This window comes from Phoca vitulina, unplaced genomic scaffold, assembly GCF_004348235.1.
Source record: "Phoca vitulina isolate PV1807 unplaced genomic scaffold, GSC_HSeal_1.0 scaffold86, whole genome shotgun sequence".
In the NCBI taxonomy this organism is placed as follows: domain Eukaryota; kingdom Metazoa; phylum Chordata; class Mammalia; order Carnivora; family Phocidae; genus Phoca; species Phoca vitulina.
In genome coordinates, this window is record NW_022589789.1 from 1952032 (window position 1) to 1959089 (window position 7058).

Genomic DNA, 7058 nt, shown 5'->3' on the forward strand with positions numbered 1-7058 from the left:
AACATATACTTTTCAGAAAAGTGATTAATTCTCACATCGGGCTCCTTTTGAAACTGTGCAGGTAGACTAATCAGCCCAGGATATAGGGTGTCATTTCTGTTTCTTTATCAGTTTGGCTCCCTCTAGCTGTCAGTTTGCAAATTTTAGTAGGTTCTAAAATTACACATTCTTGGCCCCCTTTTATAACACAAAGCAGGGTAATTTTTTCATAGGAAGGCTTGGGGGGAAATGATAGACTGATAGAATATATTTCTTAGTAAAGATTATATTTAGCAATTTTTAAAAAATTACTAAGGTTTGTTTATAGGGTTGACAGATTTAGCAAATAAAAATACAGTGTACCCAGTAAAATTTAGATTTCTGATAAAATAAACAAATAATTTTTTAGTATAAGTATGCTCCAAATACATTACTCTGGCAATGCTATATATTTGTATAATGTTTTACATCTCATTTGACAAATGAGGATTCTGAGGATCAAAACTTCCAACTCCAAACTCTTTATTTTTCCCATTTTACCATGGCTTATTCTTGTTTTTTCATTCTTAGGCTTCCTAAGTTCCCAAAAGAAATCAGCTCAGAGGTCTGATCAGAGGACACTTGATTTTAAGCTCCAAGGATCCTGAGATATCTTTATTTTAACATGACTAGGGGAAATGATCCAATAAGGATTCATCTACGTGCAGGTCCCCAAGAGATCTTTACCTCTTATTGAATGCTCCCCACTTGGACCCTAGCGTTGACCTGCATGTTTACAGATAAAGAATTAAGGCTTAGAGGGACTTGTCCAAGGTGACATGACTACTAAGTAGGGAGCTGAGTTTTAACTCACATAGTCAGCCAGAAGCAGATAGTAGATGCTCCAGGCTCTGTGGACCATGCAGTCTCTGTCACGACTACTCAATGCTGCCATTGTCCGGCAAAAGCAGCCATGGGCAACACACAGATGAACAGGTGTGACCAAGCTCCAATAAACTTTATTTATGGACACGGAAATTTGAATTTCATATAATTTTCACATATCCTGACTTATTATTCCTTTGACTTCTCTGAATTGTTTTAAAATTAAACCACATTCTTAGCTCTAGGATGGGGATTGGCAAAGTGAGCCCGTAGGTCAAACCCTGCCCACCGCCTGTTTTTGTAAATCAGGTTATTCATCTCTTCTCTCCTTGGTGTTCTTCTTGAAGGGCATTCCCATTAATTCTTCATGGTAGATTAATTCATACAACAGATGTTGTGATTAATCAAGTTCAATGTTCTTTGTTCTGTGGTGCAATATAGGGCATTTACTTAAGTAGTTGGCTTATATTCTTCTGGAGCTCTTTTTAAAAACAAATTGGTAACATTACATTGTATCTATGAATTGGCATAAAACTAGTGATTATTTAAATGAAATTTTTCTTTAATCAGTCCATTAAGCATTCTCTTCTTAGTTGGGCACTAATCTAGGCACAACTATAGAAAAAAATGCACTTACCTTTTGTGACAATTCATCAGGAAAACCCTTGAATTTTTCTTTGGAATCACATCTGTGCTCATCCCTTGCAGAAGGACAAATAACTGTGATAGACATTGAAATCCTGGTGGCACCTCACTGAGTATTCTCACCTGTGCTGTGCCCAGAGGAAGGTATGTGAAGGAAAAATGGAGACATCTGCTTGGGATTTTTGGTTTTTTTCTAATACCTATTATTCACAATTATAGCTTTTCCTTTCAAGCAGTAACATTTTTTTCTCCTAAAAATAAATTAAATCTTAAGCTCCCCCCAAAATTCATAGCATCTGAGACAAAAAGTGAATTTGAAATTGTTACAATTTAGATTTTAATTATTTTTATTGTGTCTTCTTATTGTTCAAAAAAATGGATGAATTGGGACGCCTGGGTGACTCAGTCAGTTAAGTGTCTGCCTTCGGCTCAGGTCATGATCCCAGGGTCCTGAGATCGAGTCCTGTATCAGGTTCCTTGCTCAGTGGGGAGCCTTCTTCTCCCTCTGCCTGCTGCCCCGCCCCCCGCTTGTGCTCTCTCTTACTCTTTCATTGACAAAGAAATAAAATCTTTTTTTTTAAATGGATGAATCATACTGGATTATGGGAAATAGTTAAGGTATTAGGTATTATAGGGTGTCAGAACATGCCACCCCAAAATATGCCACTTTCGCATAATGATTATTTTGAGCTGAAGGCACCTGAGAAGAAGATACAAGAAAAGCTATCTGCCCCCCATTTGCCTAAAAGCAGGACATACATTTACAAAGGTATCCTCCTCCCCTCTCTACTAGTAAGGACCAAAATCAATCACTAAAGACAACTTTAGACCTTAATCAGCCTGGAGACAGCACCAGAGAAGTCTACATAACAACCTTTACTAACAAGCTTTTATTTACTATCAGTTTTCCATAATGTGCCTTCCCACAGTTGGGATCCCCAGAGACTCAAGGTTCTTTTCCTTTGTCTTGTTGCTTATCTAACACTTTAGTGTTCCCTTGCTGAGATGCTGCATGAGCCCAAGTTCTAACCACCCCTTTGAGTTACTCATCTCTGAGTGTTCCAGGTGTAAGGGTGGTGCACATGCTAATGAACTTCTGCTTGGTTTTCTTGTGTTGACTTGTGTTTTGTCAGCCCAGTTTATAGGGCCCCAACCAGAGAACCAAAGAGAGTATAGGAAAAAGAATTTTTGTTCCCCTACTGTATCTTGAAATTATGTTCTCTGTTTCACAAAAGGGTTGTGTTCCTGGTTCAGCATAAATCCCTCCCCAAGCACATTCCCTGAGGCCTTAGTCCCCAGTAATGGCAGGTGAGGAAGAAAAGAACCTCTACAGATGCAGTTCTCATCCCTGGCTAGGTATCAAAATTGTCTGGAGAGCTTTTAAAACCACAGTTTCCCTAGAGTTTTGGATTCAGTAGGCCTGGGCTGAGGCTCCATAGTTAAGAACACTTCCTCTTGCAGGGCTGAGTAGAAGTCTATATGAGTTCCCTATGGCCACTGGAATAAATCACCACAGACTGGGTGGCTAAAAACAACATAGATTTATTATCTCAATGGTGGAGGTCAGAAGTCTGAAATGAAATGGCAGGGCTGCATTCCTTCTGGAGGCTCTAGGGGAGAATGACTTTCCTTGCCATTTCCAGCCTCTGGAGGTCATTTCATTCCTTGGCTTGTGGCCTCTTCCTCCATCTTCAAAGCCAGTGTTGTAGCATCTCTCTCTCTGACTCTGACCCTCAGGCCTCCCTCTTATAAGGACCTTGCAATTACTTTGGACCCACCCAGATGATCCAGGATAAACTCCCCATCTCAAAGTCCTTAATCACAGCTGTAAAATCCCATGTAAGGTGACATACTCACAGATTCCAGGGGTTAGGGTGAACAGCTTTGGGAGCCTTTATTCTGACTACTCCAGAGCCTGATGCAAGGCAAACATACAACTCCATCCCCAGCACTCTGCCACCTGCAGACATCACTAATTGCTCCACTATTCAACTAGTGTGTCCAAGGTTTTTCCTTTGGAAGAGAGGAGGAGAGGACTAGGGTGCCAAAGAGATCTTTTTTGGCTCAATCACCTTTGCCCTCCTTGATATCTGCATGACTAAAGTAGGGACTCTACCACAAGGACAGTATCTTATAGATAGATAGATAGATAGATAGATAGATGATAGATAGATACACAGATAAATAGATATTATATAGATAGATGAACAGATATTATATATATAGATAAACAGATATTATATATAAACAGATATATATATATAGATGAACAGATATTACATATATAGATAAACATATATTATATATAGATAAACAGATATTATATATAAACGGATATATATATAGATAAACAGATATTATATATATATAAAATCTACAAGCCCATCCTCTTTGCAGCCAATGCAGAGATAGATGTACATTTCATACTCAGTGAGTCCCCCAAAGCCATGAACTTGAATCTTTTCCTAACAGCTGTGACCTACCAAGGCCTGTTGGTCATCACAACCCTAACCATGACTTAAGGCCCCACACTAGAGAAAAAGTGGGGCATAGTCTTGATCATGGCCTTGGACTTGCTCTAAGGGCTCTCCTGCTCAGCGGTGAGACATGCCTATTCTCACTCTCTAGAAGTTTGTGGTCAAGAATTTAGCATCCTGGGTTATGCCTGCTTCCACTCCACTGCCCACATCTGACCACTCTACTACCAGATCTTGGTCCCAGAAGACTCTTCATCCTGTTTCTTCCCTCTCCTCCTCTTGAATTTAGCTTCCTTGACAGAATCAGGAAGAAACAGGAGGCCTCTCTCTGTTTCCTCAGTAGTGCTCTGCTTTCCTGATAACTTGCTCCAACAGAGCCCGATTTCACAGACTGCTTCCAGTAGCTCCCCGTCTGCCCTATGCCTGTGGCACAAGTCCTTCTGGTTTCACACATATGCAGAGGTCTTTCCTCCTTCTGTCAGTGTGTGTTTAGAAATCTGACATATGATTCCTGACAACATTCTTTACTGCCGAGTCACCATCTGAATGTTTCCAGGCATTCTGCCACAGGAACCAGTGGGTTGACAGCTCTAAATCCACTCAATCCACCACTGAAGGTGTGACTCCATAAATTCCTTCTTAAATCTCTGTTGTTTCTCTGCCTTTGAGGCTCCCATTGCTGCCACATTTTGTGGCAAGTTCTAAAGATGGACAAAATCTAGTTCCTGTCCTGCATTCCCCAGTAACATACCTGGTTTCTGGTATCTTCTCACCTAGATAAGAGTTTCTGCATTTACTGATAGTCAGGCTCATAGCCAACGTGATACTGCAGGCTCCAGGGGTTCCCATTTTATAGATAAAATAGAATAGGGTCTTAATCCACGGATCCTTCACCCTCCTATGAAAGTTGCCATTTCTCTTTTTAACTTATGTATCTATTCTAGACCTTGAGGGTAAAAGAGACAGACAGTTCAGAAAGATCATCTCTCCTCAAAATTAATGACCACAAAAATGGGGGGATTAAAAGCAGCAAAAATGATGCAGTAGCAATAAAAAAGGTGTATGTGCAGGGGGCAGGGGGAGTTGTCTCACTCACATCACAATCTTTAAAAATTCACATCAACTTTTCCACAGTGGGTTTGCCACCAGAACATAGGTGTTGTGAAAACCACCACTAAGCCTAAAACAAAATGCGAAAGAAAAGACTCACATCAACATTGTCGTCATTGGATGATTCAGGAAGTCTACCACTACTGGTCATCTGATCTACAAATGTGGTGGGATTGACAAAAGAACTATTGAAAAATTTGAGAAGGAGGCTGCTGGGATGGGAAAGAGCTACTTCAAGTACACCTGGGTCTTGGATAAACTGGAAGTTGAACGTGAACGTGGTATCACCATTGATATCTCCCTGCAGAAATTTGAGACCAGCAAAGTATTATGTGACGATCATTGATGCCCCAGGACACAGAGACTTTATCAAAAACATGATTACAGGCACATCTCAGGCTTTCTGTGCTGTCCTGATTATTGCCACTGGTGTTGGTGAATTTGAAGCAGGTATCTCCAAGAATGGGCAGACCCGTGAGCATGCCCTTCTGGCTTACACACTGGGTGTAAAACAACTAATTATTGGTGTTAACAAAACGGATTCCACTGAGCCACCCTACAGCCAGAAGAGATACGAAGAAATCATTAAGGAAGTCAGCACCTACATTAAGAAAATTGGCTACAAGCCCAACAGCAGCATCTGTGCCAATTTCTTTTTGGAATGGTGACAACATGCCTTCATTCAAGGGATGGAAAATCACCCATAAAGATGGCAATGCCAGTGGAACCACACTGCTTGAAGTTCTGGATTGCATTCTGCCACCAGCTCGTCCAACTGACAAGCTCTTGTGTCTGCGTCTCCAGGATGTCTACAAAATTGGTGGTATTGGTGCTGTCCCTGTGGGCCGAGTCGAGACTGGTGTTCTTAAACCTGGCATGGTGGTCATCTTTGCTCTAGTCAATGTTACAATTGAAGTAAATTCTGTCGAAACGCATCATGAAACTTTGAGTGAGGTTCTTCCGGGGGACAATGTGGGCTTCAATGTCAAGAACGTATCTGTCAAAGATGTTCGTTGTGGCAATGTGGGTCACATCACAACAAATGTGACCCACCCATGGAAGTAGCTGGCTTCATGGATCAGGTGGTTATCCTGAACCATCCAGGCCAAATCAGTGCTGGATATGCACCTGTGCTGCATTGTCACACAGCTCACATTGCTTGCAGGTTTGCTGTGCTGAAGGAGAAGATTGGTTGTTGTTCTGGAAAAGGTTGGAAGATGATCCCAAGTTGTTGAAATTTGATGATGCTGCCATCATTGATATGGTTCTTGGCAAGCCTATGTGTGCTGAGAACTTCTCTGACTATCCTTCTCTGGGGTGTTTTGCTGTTTGTGACATGAGACAGATGGCTGTTGTGGGTGTCATCAAAGCAGTGGACGAGAAGGCAGCTGGAGCTGGCCACATCGTCACCAAGTGTGCCCAGAAAGCTCAGAAGGCTAAGTGAATATTATACCCCAGTCTTCATCAGGGCTGGAAGAACAGTCTCAGAACTGTTTTGTCAATTGGCCATTTAAGTTTAATAGTAAAAGACTGGTTAATGATAAATGCATTGTAAAACCTTCAGAAGGAAAGAAGAATGTTTTATGGACCATTTGTTTTGTGTGTGTTTGTGTGTGGCAATTTTAAGTAATTAGTTTTTAAAATCAGTACTTTTTAATGGAAACGACTTGACCAAAAATCTGTCACAGAATTTTGAGACCCATTAAAACAAAAGTTTAATGAGGAAAAAAACAAATCCCATCAAAAAAAGAGAAAGGCAGAAGATTCCCACTATCCTCTTGACTGAGCAGGGTTCTAAATGCTTCTAATTCACCCCAGTGCCCACCCCCAGAAACAGTATAAGAGGAAGGAAGGTGAGTGGGGGACAAATCCTGTAAAAATCACCTTAATACTCCCAATAGAAAAAGGGCAGGTGAAAGAGATATACAGAAGGAGCCCAGGTGTAAGTTTTCCATGCTGCCTTCCACGCACCTTCTCGTTTGC

General features: G+C 41.1%; 1 pseudogene; it reads left to right on the forward strand.

Annotated features, from left to right (window-relative positions):
- The first annotated feature begins 5094 nt into the window (after positions 1–5094).
- LOC116626392 lies at positions 5095–6640 on the forward strand (annotated as a pseudogene).
- The last annotated feature ends 418 nt before the right edge of the window (positions 6641–7058 follow it).